Source organism: Lissotriton vulgaris, chromosome 9 (assembly GCF_964263255.1).
Source record: "Lissotriton vulgaris chromosome 9, aLisVul1.2, whole genome shotgun sequence".
Lineage (NCBI taxonomy): Eukaryota > Metazoa > Chordata > Amphibia > Caudata > Salamandridae > Lissotriton > Lissotriton vulgaris.
The window spans coordinates 541,965,412-541,980,685 of NC_141697.1; the positions used below are offsets into that span (position 1 = coordinate 541,965,412).

A 15,274-nucleotide genomic window follows, 5' to 3' on the forward strand; every position below is an offset into this window, starting at 1 on the left:
GCTGGGTGCAGAAAATCTTTATCTTCCCCTCTCACAATCAGTCACAACTGAAAGTCCAGACCCTCTTAGGCACTAGCCGTTTCAGGCCTTTAACAAGACAGCAGCTCTCCGACGCTCTCTGTCTCTCTCTCTCTCTGTGATCCTAGTGCTTGCATGCTCAGTATTTGGCTTTACCTGGGAGCCAGAGATCTACCCGGTGAGGGCTTGCCGGGTGTAAGGCTTTTGAGCGTTTGGGAGCGTTCGGTACATGAGAGGACGTTGGAGTGGAAGCTATTCAAATTTGAAGCATCCAAACTTCCTGCTGCAGTCGGAGGCTCTTTCCATGGACATCTGCCTTTTGGATTCCTCTAAACTTGCCCTCTGATGAAACATTTTGTGAGCTGCAGTTACCTCCGACGGCTACAAGGTGGTGCTACATTCAGGTTTGGGCACAAGTATGCACAAAATGTTGGGGACTTTTGCCAGATTTATTGCTGGATCTTCCATATTTTTTTCAGAGGCTAAATATTGCCTAGGAAATGCTTTTTAACATAGAGATGCTGGAGTTAAAATGTCTGGTCGGGCCTCAGCTCTTTCATTGTCTGCCCACTGTAACATATTTTTTACCAGCACATGTGAGTAGTGACTCTGCTTTATGAAACTTATCATATATTAGGACAATGAATATAGCAGAAGGGGCGATCGAAATGCTTGCCTACATACTTGTTTATTTTTTATATAATGGCTGATTAACCTGTTCATTATATTTCCATTTTGTGAAATGTTGCATTAAAATATATCCTGCTTGCAGAATATATAAGTATTTGTACTGCGTTGGCCGGGGATCGAACCTGGGTCAACTGCTTGGAAGGCAGCTGTGCTCACCACTATACCACCAACGCCCTCTGATCTGTGCGCTCTCGGTTCTAAACATTAGGACCCTGAGTTCAATGACTATCTTGCACCAGCTTCAATGGTGCATTTGGTTTAGATACCAACATGAAAAGCAATAGAAAGTTTTTGTAGAGGGTAAGGAACTGGGATTGAAACCAAGGACAAAGCTGTGCAGAAGAGAAGAATGGAAAGCAGCATTACAAATAATAGATATGAACATATAGAGGCAGCATGGGAAGCAAAGCAGGGAAGAGAAATAGAGAACATTCCATGAAATGCCCAGGAGATAGATAAGAGCAGAACAAAAAGGGAAGAATGAAATTCAAAGCCTCCCCATAAAAGTGTTTGAAGGTCCCACCAGTCATTCATGCTTATTATTGTGTGCCTTTACTTTCAAAGTACAGTGTGGATCCTTTGACGATCCCTCTCTTGTATTTCAGCAGACACAGATAGCTGAGAAGTATTTTCTCACATAGCTGGCACAAGCTTGCGCTTTTCCTTGCTGGTAGTCTGGAAATGACAGCTTGGTCCTTGGAAGGAAAATCAAGCAAAATTAGCAGAGGATGGTTTCGATCCATCGACCTCTGGGTTATGGGCCCAGCACGCTTCCGCTGCGCCACTCTGCTCTGTTGTAAAAGTGTTCTTTTTATGCAGATAAGGATCATTAAGCAGAGTAGCGTGGGATTGGTCTGGCTCTCACCTCATTTGCATAAGTATATCCCAAGGCATGCTGGATGCAGAAAAACTTAATCTTCCCCTCTCACAATCAGTCATAATTGAAAGTCAGAGACTCTTAGGCACTAGCCGTTTCAGGCCTTTATCAAGACAGTAGCTCTTGAACCCTCTCTCTCTCTCGGGTATCCTAGCACTAGCATGCTCAGGATTTGGCTTTACCTGGGAGCCAGAGATCTACCCGGTGAGGGCGAGGCTTTTGAGCATTTGGGAGCGTTGTGGACGTTGGACAGGAAACTATGCGAATATGAAGCATCCAACATTCCTGCTTCAGTGAGTGGCTCTTTCCATGGACATCTGACTCTTGGATTCCTCTCAACTTGCCTTCTGATAAAACATTTTGTGAGCAGCAGTTTCCTTCGACAACTACAAGGTGGCGCTACATTCAGGTGAGAGCACAAGTATGCACAAAATGTTAGGGACTTTTGCCAGATTTATCTGTGGATCTTGCATATTTTTTTCAGAGGCTAGATATTGCCTAGAAATGCTTTTTAACATAGAGATGCTGGAGTTACAATGTCTGGTCGGGCCTCAGCCCTTCCATTGTTTGCCCACTGTAACAAATTTATTACCAGCACATGTGAGTTGTGACTCTGCTTTATGAAACTTATCATATATTAGGACAATGTATGTAGCAGAAGGTGCGATTGAGATGTTTGCCCACGTATTTGTTTATTTTTTTATATATGGCTGATTAATCTGTTCGTGAAATTTCCATTTTGTGACATGTTGCATTAAAATATATCCTGCTTGCAGAAAATATAAGTATTTTCAGTGCGTTGGCCGGGAATCGAACCCGGGTCAACTGCTTGGGAAGCAGCTATGCTCACCACTATACCACCAACGCCCTCTGATGTGTTAGCTCTCGGTTCTAAATATTACGTTGCAGAAATCAATGACTATCTTGCACCAGCTTCAATGGTGCATTTGGTTTACATACCAACATGAGAAGCAGTAGAACGTTTTTTGCAGAGGGTAAGGAACTGGGGATTGAAACCAAGGACAAAGCTGTGCAGAAGAGAAGAAATGAAAAGCAACAGTACAAATAGTAGAAATGAGCATATATAGGCAGCATGGGAAGCAAAGCAGGGAAGAGAAAGAGAACATTCCATGAAATGCCCAGGAGATAGATAAGAGCAGAACAAAAAGGGAACAATGAAATTCAAAGCATGCCCAGAAAGTTGTGTGAAGCTCCCAAAAGTCATTTATGGTTATAATTGTGTGTCTTTACTTTCAAAGTACAGGGTTGTACCTTTCACGATCACTCTTGTATTACACAGACACGAATAGTTGAGAAGTCTTTCCTCACATAGCTGGAACAAGCTTGCACTTTTCCTTTCTGGCAACGTGGAAATGACAGCTTGGTCCTTGGAAGGAAAATCAAGCAAAATTAGCAGAGGATGGTTTTGATCCATCGACCTCTGTGTTATGGGCCCAGCATGCTTCCGCTGCGCCACTCTGCTCCTTTGTGAAAGTGTTCTCTTTATGCAGATGAGGAGGCATTCAGTGGAGTGACGTGGGATTGGTCGGGCTCTCATCTCATTTGCCTAAGTGTATCGCAAGGCATGCTGGGTGCAGAAAATCTTTATCTTCCCCTCTCACAATCAGTCACAACTGAAAGTCCAGACCCTCTTAGGCACTAGCCGTTTCAGGCCTTTAACAAGACAGCAGCTCTCCGACGCTCTCTGTCTCTCTCTCTCTCTGTGATCCTAGTGCTTGCATGCTCAGTATTTGGCTTTACCTGGGAGCCAGAGATCTACCCGGTGAGGGCTTGCCGGGTGTAAGGCTTTTGAGCGTTTGGGAGCGTTCGGTACATGAGAGGACGTTGGACTGGAAGCTATTCAAATTTGAAGCATCCTAACTTCCTGCTGCAGTCGGAGGCTCTTTCCATGGACATCTGCCTTTTGGATTCCTCTAAACTTGCCCTCTGATGAAACATTTGTGAGCTGCAGTTACCTCCGACGGCTACAAGGTGGTGCTACATTCAGGTGAGGGCACAAGTATGCACAAAATGTTGGGGACTTTTGCCAGATTTATTGCTGGATCTTCCATATTTTTTTCAGAGGCTAAATATTGCCTAGGAAATGCTTTTTAACATAGAGATGTTGGAGTTAAAATTTCTGGTCGGGCCTCAGCTCTTTCATTGTCTGCCCACTGTAACATATAAGTATTTGTACTGCGTTGGCCGGGAATCGAACCCGGGTCAACTGCTTGGAAGGCAGCTATGCTCACCACTATACCACCAACGCCCTCTGATCTGTGCACTCTGGGTTCTAAACATTAGGACCCTGAGTTCAATGACTATCTTGCACCAGCTTCAATGGTGCATTTGGTTTAGATACCAACCTGAAAAGCAATAGAAAGTTTTTGTAGAGGGTAAGGAACTGGGATTGAAACCAAGGACAAAGCTGTGCAGAAGAGAAGAATGGAAAGCAGCATTACAAATAATAGATATGAACATATAGAGGCAGCATGGGAAGCAAAGCAGGGAAGAGAAATAGAGAACATTCCATGAAATGCCCAGGAGATAGATAAGAGCAGAACAAAAAGGGAAGAATGAAATTCAAAGCCTCCCCATAAAAGTGTTTGAAGGTCCCACCAGTCATTCATGCTTATTATTGTGTGCCTTTACTTTCAAAGTACAGTGTGGATCCTTTGACGATCCCTCTCTTGTATTTCAGCAGACACAGATAGTTGAGAAGTCTTTTCTCACATAGCTGGCACAAGCTTGCGCTTTTCCTTGCTGGTAGCCTGGAAATGACAGCTTGGTCCTTGGAAGGAAAATCAAGCAAAATTAGCAGAGGATGGTTTCGATCCATCGACCTCTGGGTTATGGGCCCAGCACGCTTCCGCTGCGCCACTCTGCTCTGTTGTGAAAGTGTTCTTTTTATGCAGATAAGGATCATTAAGCAGAGTAGCGTGGGATTGGTCTGGCTCCCACCTCATTTGCATAAGTATATCCCAAGGCATGCTGGGTGCAGAAAAACTTCATCTTCCCCTCTCACAATCAGTCATAACTGAAAGTCAGAGACTCTTAGACACTAGCCATTTCAGGCCTTCATCAAGACTGTAGCTCTTGAACCCTCTCTCTCTCTCTCTCGGGTATCCTAGCACTAGCATGCTCAGGATTTGGCTTTACCTGGGAGCCAGAGATCTACCCGGCGAGGGCGAGGCTTTTGAGCGTTTGGGAGCGTTCGGGACGTGAGTGGACGTTGGACAGGAAACTATGCGAATATGAAGCATCCAACATTCCTGCTTCAGTGAGTGGCTCTTTCCATGGACATCTGACTCTTGGATTCTTCTCAACTTGACTTCTGATAAAACATTTTGTGAGCAGCAGTTTCCTTCGACAGCTACAAGGTGGCGCTACATTCAGGTGAGAGCACAAGTATGCACAAAATGTTAGGGACTTTTGCCAGATTTATCTGTGGATCTTGCATATTTTTTTCAGAGGCTAGATATTGCCTAGAAATGCTTTTTAACATAGAGATGCTGGAGTTACAATGTCTGGTCGGGCCTCAGCCCTTCCATTGTTTGCCCACTGTAACAAATTTATTACCAGCACATGTGAGTTGTGACTCTGCTTTATGAAACTTATCATATATTAGGACAATGTATGTAGCAGAAGGTGCGATTGAGATGTTTGCCCACGTATTTGTTTATTTTTTTATATATGGCTGATTAATCTGTTCGTGAAATTTCCATTTTGTGACTTGTTGCATTAAAATATATCCTGCTTGCAGAAAATATAAGTATTTTCAGTGCGTTGGCCGGGAATTGAACCCGGGTCAACTGCTTGGGAAGCAGCTATGCTCACCACTATACCACCAACGCCCTCTGATGTGTTAGCTCTCGGTTCTAAATATTACTTTTCAGAAATCAATGACTATCTTGCACCAGCTTCAATGGTGCATTTGGTTTAGATACCAACATGAGAAGCAGTAGAACGTTTTTTGCAGAGGGTAAGGAACTGGGGATTGAAACCAAGGACAAAGCTGTGCAGAAGAGAAGAAATGAAAAGCAACAGTACAAATAGTAGAAATGAGCATATATAGGCAGCATGGGAAGCAAAGCAGGGAAGAGAAAGAGAACATTCCATGAAATGCCCAGGAGATAGATAAGAGCAGAACAAAAAGGGAAGAATGAAATTCAAAGCATGCCCAGAAAGTTGTGTGAAGCTCCCACCAGTCATTTATGGTTATAATTGTGTGTCTTTACTTTCAAAGTACAGGGTTGTACCTTTCACGATCACTCTTGTATTACACAGACACGAATAGTTGAGAAGTCTTTCCTCACATAGCTGGCACAAGCTTGCACTTTTCCTTTCTGGCAACGTGGAAATGACAGCTTGGTCCTTGGAAGGAAAATCAAGCAAAATTAGCAGAGGATGGTTTCGATCCATCGACCTCTGGATTATGGGCCCAGCACACTTCCGTTGCGCCACTCTGCTCCTTTGTGAAAGTGTTCTCTTTATGCAGATAAGGAGGCATTCAGCGGAGTGACGTGGGATTGGTCGGGCTCTCACCTCATTTGCCTAAGTGTATCGCAAGGCATGCTGGGTGCAGAAAATCTTTATCTTCCCCTCTCACAATCAGTCACAACTGAAAGTCCAGACCCTCTTAGGCACTAGCCGTTTCAGGCCTTTAACAAGACAGCAGCTCTCCGACGCTCTCTGTCTCTCTCTCTCTCTGTGATCCTAGTGCTTGCATGCTCAGTATTTGGCTTTACCTGGGAGCCAGAGATCTACCCGGTGAGGGCTTGCTGGGTGTAAGGCTTTTGAGCGTTTGGGAGCTTTCGGTACATGAGAGGACGTTGGACTGGAAGCTATGCAAATTTGAAGCATCCAAACTTCCTGCTGCAGTCGGAGGCTCTTTCCATGGACATCTGCCTTTTGGATTTCTCTAAACTTGCCCTCTGATGAAACATTTTGTGAGCTGCAGTTACCTCCGACGGCTACAAGGTGGTGCTACATTCAGGTGAGGGCACAAGTATGCACAAAATGTTGGGGACTTTTGCCAGATTTATTGCTGGATCTTGCATATTTTTTTCAGAGGCTAAATATTGCCTAGGAAATGCTTTTTAACATAGAGATGCTGGAGTTAAAATGTCTGGTCGGGCCTCAGCTCTTTCATTGTCTGCCCACTGTAACATATTTTTAACCAGCACATGTGAGTGGTGACTCTGCCTTATGAAACTTATCATATATTAGGACAATGAAGATAGCAGAAGGGGCGATCGAAATGCTTGCCTACATATTTGTTTATTTTTTATATAATGGCTGATTAACCTGTTCATTATATTTCCATTTTGTGAAATGTTGCATTAAAATATATCCTGCTTGCAGAATATATAAGTATTTGTACTGCGTTGGCCGGGAATCGAACCCGGGTCAACTGCTTGGAAGGCAGCTATGCTCACCACTATACCACCAACGCCCTCTGATCTGTGCGCTCTCGGTTCTAAACATTAGGACCCTGAGTTCAATGACTATCTTGCACCAGCTTCAATGGTGCATTTGGTTTAGATACCAACATGAATAGCAATAGAAAGTTTTTGTAGAGGGTAAGGAACTGGGATTGAAACCAAGGACAAAGCTGTGCAGAAGAGAAGAATGGAAAGCAGCATTACAAATATTAGATATGAACACATAGAGGCAGCATGGGAAGCAAAGCAGGGAAGAGAAATAGAGAACATTCCATGAAATGCCCAGGAGATAGATAAGAGCAGAACAAAAAGGGAAGAATGCAATTCAAAGCCTCCCCATAAAAGTGTTTGAAGGTCCCACCAGTCATTCATGCTTATTATTGTGTGCCTTTACTTCCAAAGTACAGTGTGGATCCTTTGACGATCCCTCTCTTGTATTTCAGCAGACACAGATAGTTGAGAAGTCTTTTCTCACATAGCTGGCACAAGCTTGCGCTTTTCCTTGCTGGTAGCCTGGAAATGACAGCTTGGTCCTTGGAAGGAAAATCAAGCAAAATTAGCAGAGGATGGTTTCGATCCATCGACCTCTGGGTTATGGGCCCAGCACACTTCCGCTGCACCCCTGTGCTCTGTTGTGAAAGTGTTCTTTTTATGCAGATAAGGATCATTAAGCAGAGTAGCGTGGGATTGGTCTGGCTCTCACCTCATTTGCATAAGTATATCCCAAGGCATGCTGGGTGCAGAAAAACTTCATCTTCCCCTCTCACAATCAGTCATAACTGAAAGTCAGAGACTCTTAGGCACTAGCCGTTTCAGGCCTTTATCAAGACAGTAGCTCTTGAACCCTCTCTCTCTCTCTCTCGGGTATCCTAGCACTAGCATGCTCAGGATTTGGCTTTACCTGGGAGCCAGAGATCTACCCGGTGTGAGGCTTTTGAGCGTTTGGGATCGTTGTGGACGTTGGACAGGAAACTATGCGAATATGAAGCATCCAACATTCCTGCTTCAGTGAGTGGCTCTTTCCATGGACATCTGACTCTTGGATTCCTCTCAACTTGCCTTCTGATAAAACATTTTGTGAGCAGCAGTTTCCTTCAACAGCTACAAGGTGGCGCTACATTCAGGTTAGGGCACAAGTATGCACAAAATGTTGGGGACTTTTGCCAGATTTATTGCTGGATCTTGCATATTTTTTTCAGAGGCTAAATATTGCCTAGGAAATGCTTTTTAACATAGAGATGCTGGAGTTAAAATGTCTGGTCGGGCCTCAGCTCTTTCATTGTCTGCCCACTGTAACATAGTTTTTTTACCAGAACATGTGAGTGGTGACTCTGCTTTATGAAACTTATCATATATTAGGACAATGAATATAGCAGAAGGAGCGATCGAAATGCTTGCCTACATATTTGTTAATTTTTTATATAATGGCTGATTAACCTGTTCATTATATTTCCATTTTGTGAAATGTTGCATTAAAATATATCCTGCTTGCAGAATATATAAGTATTTGTACTGCGTTGGCCGGGAATCGAACCCGGGTCAACTGCTTGGTAGGCAGCTATGCTCACCACTATACCACCAACGCCCTCTGAGCTGTGCGCTCTCGGTTCTAAACATTAGGACCCTGAGTTCAATGACTATCTTGCACCAGCTTCAATGGTGCATTTGGTTTAGATACCAACATGAAAAGCAATAGAAAGTTTTTGTAGAGGGTAAGGAACTGGGATTGAAACCAAGGACAAAGCTGTGCAGAAGAGAAGAATGGAAAGCAGCATTACAAATAATAGATATGAACATATAGAGGCAGCATGGGAAGCAAAGCAGGGAAGAGAAATAGAGAACATTCCATGAAATGCCCAGGAGATAGATAAGAGCAGAACAAAAAGGGAAGAATGAAATTCAAAGCCTCCCCATAAAAGTGTTTGAAGGTCCCACCAGTCATTCATGCTTATTATTGTGTGCCTTTACTTTCAAAGTACAGTGTGGATCCTTTGACGATCCCTCTCTTGTATTTCAGCAGACACAGATAGTTGAGAAGTCTTTTCTCACATAGCTGGCACAAGCTTGCGCTTTTCCTTGCTGGTAGCCTGGAAATGACAGCTTGGTCCTTGGAAGGAAAATCAAGCAAAATTAGCAGAGGATGGTTTCGATCCATCGACCTCTGGGTTATGGGCCCAGCACGCTTCCGCTGCGCCACTCTGCTCTGTTGTGAAAGTGTTCTTTTTATGCAGATAAGGATCATTAAGCAGAGTAGCGTGGGATTGGTCTGGCTCTCACCTCATTTGCATAAGTATATCCCAAGGCATGCTGGGTGCAGAAAAACTTCATCTTCCCCTCTCACAATCAGTCATAACTGAAAGTCAGAGACTCTTAGGCACTAGCCGTTTCAGGCCTTTATCAAGACAGTAGCTCTTGAACCCTCTCTCTCTCTCTCTCTCTCTCGGGTATCCTAGCACTAGCATGCTCAGGATTTGGCTTTACCTGGGAGCCAGAGATCTACCCGGTGAGGGCGAGGCTTTTGAGCATTTGGGAACGTTCGGGACGTGCATTCCTGCTTCAGTGAGTGGCTCTTTCCATGGACATCTGACTCTTGGATTCCTCTCAACTTGCCTTCTGATAAAACATTTTGTGAGCAGCAGTTTCCTTCGACAGCTACAAGGTGGCGCTACATTCAGGTGAGAGCACAAGTATGCACAAAATGTTAGGGACTTTTGTCAGATTTATCTGTGGATCTTGCATATTTTTTTCAGAGGCTAGATATTGCCTAGAAATGCTTTTTAACATAGAGATGCTGGAGTTACAATGTCTGGTCGGGCCTCAGCCCTTCCATTGTTTGCCCACTGTAACAAATTTATTACCAGCACATGTGAGTTGTGACTCTGCTTTATGAAACTTATCATATATTAGGACAATGTATGTAGCAGAAGGTGCGATTGAGATGTTTGCCCACGTATTTGTTTATTTTTTTATATATGGCTGATTAATCTGTTCGTGAAATTTCCATTTTGTGACATGTTGCATTAAAATATATCCTGCTTGCAGAAAATATAAGTATTTTCAGTGCGTTGGCCGGGAATCGAACCCGGGTCAACTGCTTGGGAAGCAGCTATGCTCACCACTATACCACCAACGTGTTAGCTCTCGGTTCCAAATATTACGTTGCAGAAATCAATGACTATCTTGCACCAGCTTCAATGGTGCATTTGGTTTAGATACCAACATGAGAAGCAGTAGAACGTTTTTTGCAGAGGGTAAGGAACTGGGGATTGAAACCAAGGACAAAGCTGTGCAGAAGAGAAGAAATGAAAAGCAACAGTACAAATATTAGAAATGAGCATATATAGGCAGCATGGGAAGCAAAGCAGGGAAGAGAAAGAGAACATTCCATGAAATGCCCAGGAGATAGATAAGAGCAGAACAAAAAGGGAAGAATGAAATTCAAAGCATGCCCAGAAAGTTGTGTGAAGCTCCCATCAGTCATTTATGGTTATAATTGTGTGTCTTTACTTTCAAAGTACAGGGTTGTACCTTTCACGATCACTCTTGTATTACACAGACACGAATAGTTGAGAAGTCTTTCCTCACATAGCTGGCACAAGCTTGCACTTTTCCTTTCTGGCAACGTGGAAATGACAGCTTGGTCCTTGGAAGGAAAATCAAGCAAAATTAGCAGAGGATGGTTTCGATCCATCGACCTCTGGGTTATGGGCCCAGCACGCTTCCGCTGCGCCACTCTGCTCCTTTTTGAAAGTGTTCTCTTTATGCAGATGAGAAGGCATTCGGCAGAGTGACGTGGGATTGGTCGGGCTCTCACCTCATTTGCCTAAGTGTATCGCAAGGCATGCTGGGTGCAGAAAATCTTTATCTTCCCCTCTCACAATCAGTCACAACTGAAAGTCCAGACCCTCTTAGGCACTAGCCGTTTCAGGCCTTTAACAAGACAGCAGCTCTCCGACGCTCTCTGTCTCTCTCTCTCTCTGTGATCCTAGTGCTTGCATGCTCAGTATTTGGCTTTACCTGGGAGCCAGAGATCTACCCGGTGAGGGCTTGCCGGGTGTAAGGCTTTTGAGCGTTTGGGAGCGTTCGGTACATGAGAGGACGTTGGACTGGAAGCTATTCAAATTTGAAGCATCCAAATTTCCTGCTGCAGTCGGAGGCTCTTTCCATGGACATCTGCCTTTTGGATTCCTATAAACTTGCCCTCTGATGAAACATTTTGTGAGCTGCAGTTACCTCCGACGGCTACAAGGTGGTGCTACATTCAGGTGAGGGTACAAGTATGCACAAAATGTTGGGGACTTTTGCCAGATTTATTGCTGGATCTTGCATATTTTTTTCAGAGGCTAAATATTACCTAGGAAATGCTTTTTAACATAGAGATGCTGAAGTTAAAATGTCTGGTCGGGCCTCAGCTCTTTCATTGTCTGCCCACTGTAACATATTTTTTACCAGCACATGTGAGTGGTGACTCTGCTTTATGAAACTTATCATATATTAGGACAATGAATATAGCAGAAGGGGCGATCGAAAAGCTTGCCTACATATTTGTTTATTTTTTATGTAATGGCTGATTAACCTGTTCATTATATTTCCATTTTGTGAAATGTTGCATTAAAATATATCCTGCTTGCAGAATATATAAGTATTTGTACTGCGTTGGCCGGGAATCGAACCCGGGTCAACTGCTTGGAAGGCAGCTAAGCTCACCACTATACCACCAACGCCCTCTGATCTGTGCGCTCTCGGTTCTAAACATTAGGACCCTGAGTTCAATGACTATCTTGCACCAGCTTCAATGGTGCATTTGGTTTAGATACCAACATGAAAAGCAATAGAAAGTTTTTGTAGAGGGTAAGGAACTGGGATTGAAACCAAGGACAAAGCTGTGCAGAAGAGAAGAATGGAAAGCAGCATTACAAATAATAGATATGAACATATAGAGGCAGCATGGGAAGCAAAGCAGGGAAGAGAAATAGAGAACATTCCATGAAATGCCCAGGAGATAGATAAGAGCAGAACAAAAAGGGAAGAATGAAATTCAAAGCCTCCCCATAAAAGTGTTTGAAGGTCCCACCAGTCATTCATGCTTATTATTGTGTGCCTTTACTTTCAAAGTACAGTGTGGATCCTTTGACGATCCCTCTCTTGTATTTCAGCAGACACAGATAGTTGAGAAGTCTTTTCTCACATAGCTGGCACAAGCTTGCGCTTTTCCTTGCTGGTAGCCTGGAAATGACAGCTTGGTCCTTGGAAGGAAAATCAAGCAAAATTAGCAGAGGATGGTTTCGATCCATCGACCTCTGGGTTATGGGCCCAGCACGCTTCCGCTGCGCCACTCTGCTCTGTTGTGAAAGTGTTCTTTTTATGCAGATAAGGATAATTAAGCAGAGTAGCGTGGGATTGGTCTGGCACTCACCTCATTTGCATAAGTATATCCCAAGGCATGCTGGGTGCAGAAAAACTTCATCTTCCCCTCTCACAATCAGTCATAACTGAAAGTCAGAGACTCTTAGGCACTAGCCGTTTCAGGCCTTTATCAAGACAGTAGCTCTTGAACCCTCTCTCTCTCTCTCTCTCTGTGATCCTAGCACTAGCATGCTCAGGATTTGGCTTTACTTGGGAGCCAGAGATCTACACGGTGAGGGCGAGGCTTTTGAGCGTTTGGGAGCGTTCGGGACGTGAGTGGACGTTGGACAGGAAACTATGCGAATATGAAGCATCCAACATTCCTGCTTCAGTGAGTGGCTCTTTCCATGGACATCTGACTCTTGGATTCCTCTCAACTTGCCTTCTGATAAAACATTTTGTGAGCAGCAGTTTCCTTCGACAGCTACAAGGTGGCGCTACATTCAGGTGAGAGCACAAGTATGCACAAAATGTTAGGGACTTTTGCCAGATTTATCTGTGGATCTTGCATATTTTTTTCAGAGGCTAGATATTGCCTAGAAATGCTTTTTAACATAGAGATGCTGGAGTTACAATGTCTGGTCGGGCCTCAGCCCTTCCATTGTTTGCCCACTGTAACACATTTTTTACCAGCACATGTGAGTTGTGACTCTGCTTTATGAAACTTATCATATATTAGGACAATGTATGTAGCAGAAGGTGCGATTGAGATGTTTGCCCACGTATTTGTTTATTTTTTTATATATGGCTGATTAATCTGTTCGTGAAATTTCCATTTTGTGGCATGTTGCATTAAAATATATCCTGCTTGCAGAAAATATAAGCATTTTCAGTGCGTTGGCCGGGAATCGAACCCGGGTTAACTGCTTGGGAAGCAGCTATGCTCACCACTATACCACCAACTCCCTCTGATGTGTTAGCTCTCGGTTCTAAATATTACGTTGCAGAAATCAATGACTATCTTGCACCAGCTTGAATGGTGCATTTGGTTTAGATACCAACATGAGAAGCAGTAGAACGTTTTTTGCAGAGGGTAAGGAACTGGGGATTGAAACCAAGGACAAAGCTGTGCAGAAGAGAAGAAATGAAAAGCAACAGTACAAATAGTAGAAATGAGCATATATAGGCAGCATGGGAAGCAAAGCAGGGAATTGAAAGAGAACATTCCATGAAATGCCCAGGAGATAGATAAGAGCAGAACAAAAAGGGAAGAATGAAATTCAAAGCATGCCCAGAAAGTTGTGTGAAGCTCCCACCAGTCATTTATGGTTATAATTGTGTGTCTTTACTTTCAAAGTACAGGGTTGTACCTTTCACGATCACTCTTGTATTACACAGACACGAATAGTTGAGAAGTCTTTCCTCACATAGCTGGCACAAGCTTGCACTTTTCCTTTTTGGCAACGTGGAAATGACAGCTTGGTCCTTGGAAGGAAAATCAAGCAAAATTAGCAGAGGATGGTTTCGATCCATCGACCTCTGGGTTATGGGCCCAGCACGCTTCCGCTGCGCCACTCTGCTCCTTTTTGAAAATGTTCTCTTCATGCAGATGAGGAGGCATTCAGCGGAGTGACGTGGGATTGGTCGGGCTCTCACCTCATTTGCCTAAGTGTATCGCAAGGCATGCTGGGTGCAGAAAATCTTTATCTTCCCCTCTCACAATCAGTCACAACTGAAAGTCCAGACCCTCTTAGGCACTAGCCGTTTCAGGCCTTTAACAAGATAGCAGCTCTCCGACGCTCTCTGTCTCTCTCTCTCTCTGTGATCCTAGTGCTTGCATGCTCAGTATTTGGCTTTACCTGGGAGCCAGAGATCTACCCGGTGAGGGCTTGCCGGGTGTAAGGCTTTTGAGCGTTTGGGAGCGTTCGGTACATGAGAGGACGTTGGACTGGAAGCTATTCAAATTTGAAGCATCCAAATTTCCTGCTGCAGTCGGAGGCTCTTTCCATGGACATCTGTCTTTTGGATTCCTCTAAACTTGCCCGCTGATGAAACATTTTGTGAGCTGCAGTTACCTCCGACGGCTACAAGGTGGTGCTACATTCAGGTGAGGGCACAAGTATGCACAAAATGTTGGGGACTTTTGCCAGATTTATTGCTGGATCTTGCATATTTTTTTCAGAGGCTAAATATTGCCTAGGAAATGCTTTTTAGCATAGAGATGCTGAAGTTAAAATGTCTGTTCGGGCCTCAGCTCTTTCATTGTCTGCCCACTGTAACATATTTTTTACCAGCACATGTGAGTGGTGACTCTGCTTTATGAAACTTATCATATATTAGGACAATGAATATAGCAGAAGGGGCGATCGAAATGCTTGCCTACATATTTGTTTATTTTTTATGTAATGGCTGATTAACCTGTTCATTATATTTCCATTTTGTGAAATGTTGCATTAAAATATATCCTGCTTGCAGAATATATAAGTATTTGTACTGCGTTGGCCGGGAATCGAACCCAGGTCAACTGCTTGGAAGGCAGCTATGCTCACCACTATACCACCAACGCCCTCTGATCTGTGTGCTCTCGGTTCTAAACATTAGGACCCTGAGTTCAATGACTATCTTGCACCAGCTTCAATGGTGCATTTGGTTTAGATACCAACATGAAAAGCAATAGAAAGTTTTTGTAGAGGATAAGGAACTGGGATTGAAACCAAGGACAAAGCTGTGCAGAAGAGAAGAATGGAAAGCAGCATTACAAATAATAGATATGAACATATAGAGGCAGCATGGGAAGCAAAGCAGGGAAGAGAAATAGAGAACATTCCATGAAATGCCCAGGAGATAGATAAGAGCAGAACAAAAAGGGAAGAATGAAATTCAAAGCCTCCCCATAAAA

At 43.7% G+C, this 15,274-nt stretch overlaps 6 non-coding genes across 6 annotated transcripts; all 6 read right to left on the reverse strand.

Annotated features, from left to right (window-relative positions):
* Positions 1-2,380: 2,380 nt before the first annotated feature.
* On the reverse strand, positions 2,381-2,452 carry TRNAG-CCC (transfer RNA glycine (anticodon CCC)). Its single transcript has one exon. It is a non-coding gene; the product is annotated as a tRNA-Gly (tRNA).
* Positions 2,453-3,782: 1,330 nt separating this feature from the next.
* TRNAG-UCC (transfer RNA glycine (anticodon UCC)) lies at positions 3,783-3,854 on the reverse strand. The gene has a single exon. It is a non-coding gene; the product is annotated as a tRNA-Gly (tRNA).
* A 1,513-nt stretch (positions 3,855-5,367) lies between these two features.
* Positions 5,368-5,439, reverse strand: TRNAG-CCC (transfer RNA glycine (anticodon CCC)). The gene has a single exon. It is a non-coding gene; the product is annotated as a tRNA-Gly (tRNA).
* Positions 5,440-6,968: 1,529 nt separating this feature from the next.
* Positions 6,969-7,040, reverse strand: TRNAG-UCC (transfer RNA glycine (anticodon UCC)). The gene has a single exon. It is a non-coding gene; the product is annotated as a tRNA-Gly (tRNA).
* A 1,502-nt stretch (positions 7,041-8,542) lies between these two features.
* On the reverse strand, positions 8,543-8,614 carry TRNAG-ACC (transfer RNA glycine (anticodon ACC)). Its single transcript has one exon. It is a non-coding gene; the product is annotated as a tRNA-Gly (tRNA).
* A 6,255-nt stretch (positions 8,615-14,869) lies between these two features.
* On the reverse strand, positions 14,870-14,941 carry TRNAG-UCC (transfer RNA glycine (anticodon UCC)). Its single transcript has one exon. It is a non-coding gene; the product is annotated as a tRNA-Gly (tRNA).
* Positions 14,942-15,274: the final 333 nt, after the last annotated feature.